General features: G+C 40.7%; 1 non-coding gene across 1 annotated transcript; it reads left to right on the forward strand.

The window, feature by feature from the left end:
• The first annotated feature begins 227 nt into the window (after positions 1-227).
• On the forward strand, positions 228-370 carry LOC119924604. Its single transcript, XR_005449308.1, has one exon. It is a non-coding gene; the product is annotated as a small nucleolar RNA SNORA7 (small nucleolar RNA).
• The last annotated feature ends 1,329 nt before the right edge of the window (positions 371-1,699 follow it).

The raw sequence follows: 1,699 nt of genomic DNA on the forward strand, positions 1-1,699 counted from the left end.
TTAGCTCTGGAGTGAATACAAGCAAATCGGGATGGATACAGAAATATGAACATATATCTATTTGTAGAGCAAAATCTAAACATGTGAAGAACATCACCTTCAGCACAGCCTCCTCAAATCTGCCAACAAGGCAGATATATCTCTAAACATTAAAGAGATGTGATAGAAAATATGAATTCACTTCATTTATTTGTTTTCTTTATTTAGGATGTGGTAGACAGGCAGCCCAGCTCTCAGATTCACACCTGGAGAGTTTCCAATGCAGTACTCTACCAGTCTCAGCTACGGGAGGGAGAGTCAAGCAGAGGCATACTTATTCCATTCCTAGCTTGGGTAGTGGCTAGTGAGTGGAAGGCAATCTGCTACAAGTTAAAACTCGCCTGTTCTGGGCAGCAGTGGCATAGGAGAGAGTCGAGGGCAGGGACTCAAATTTACTGCATGGAAGAAAGCAATGGTAAACCATTTCTGTGTTTTTACCAAGAAATCTCTATGGATACACTACCAGAATGATTGCAAATGGAGGTGGGGCATTCTGAAAGAGATGTGTGGTATAGTTTCTATAGGTCAGAAATGACTCGACAGCATAAGACAAGACATGAGACAACCAGGCTATTAAAAATGCCATACAAATCTTAAGGTGGCTCAGTATCAAATTTCTGAGGAAAACGTTTTAAGGCAGTCTGTATCAATACCACAATAGCCTTATTGAAATAAGGAACTAATGACTCAGATAATAATAATAATAATAATAGCATTTATTAAGCACTTACTATGTGTAATGCACTGTTCTAAGTGATGGAGAGCTTACAAGGTGATCAGGTTGTTCCATGTAGGGCTCACAGTCTTAATCCCCATTTTACAGATGAGGTAACTGAGGCACAGAGATGTTAAGTGACTTGCCCAAAGTCACACAGCTGACAATTGACAGAGCTGGGATTTGAACCCATGACCTCTGACTCCAAAGCCCATGCTCTTTCCACTGAGCTTGAGACCCTGACTTGGTCCACCAAAAGAGGTCAATGAAAAGGATTCAGATCCCTGATTCACCAAGTATTAGGGTTGGGTCAAATCCTGATGAAAAAATGCCTTCCATTCATTCATTCAATCATATTTATTGAATACTTACTGTGTGCAGAGCACTGTACTAAGTGCTTGGGAAGTACAAGTTAGCAGCATACAGAGACGGTCCCTGCCAGAAGGTGAGGTTTACACTCTAGCAACAGAGGAGTGGGAAAACCTTCGAAAGCCACCTCATCTTCACTCTGCCATGTCAAAGAGAGCAGGATAGAGCTTCATGGAGAGGCAAGTAACAAGACAAGCAGAACTGTGCTGTCTATCTAGTCTCTCTCTTTCTTGTCCCTTATTACATACCTGCAACATGAAGTAGAGAAGACAATACATGCAATAGAAGATGATACGACTCACAGCGCATCATGACCACAATCAGAAAAATAGCCCAGCAGGAAACCATTTAAGAACTAATTATCTTCTGATGAGAAAGAATTGCTGCACATTTTCTTTCATTCATTCATTCAATTGCACTTATTGAGCATTTACTGTGTGCAGAACATGGTATTAAGCGCTTGAAAGTACAATTCTGCAACAGAGACAATCCCTACCCAACAATGGGCTCACGGTCTAGGAAGTATCACACTTATAAAGAGGATATAAAGCACAGAATCTTTTTTAATAGCAGCTT

This window comes from Tachyglossus aculeatus, chromosome 2 (genome assembly GCF_015852505.1).
Source record: "Tachyglossus aculeatus isolate mTacAcu1 chromosome 2, mTacAcu1.pri, whole genome shotgun sequence".
In the NCBI taxonomy this organism is placed as follows: domain Eukaryota; kingdom Metazoa; phylum Chordata; class Mammalia; order Monotremata; family Tachyglossidae; genus Tachyglossus; species Tachyglossus aculeatus.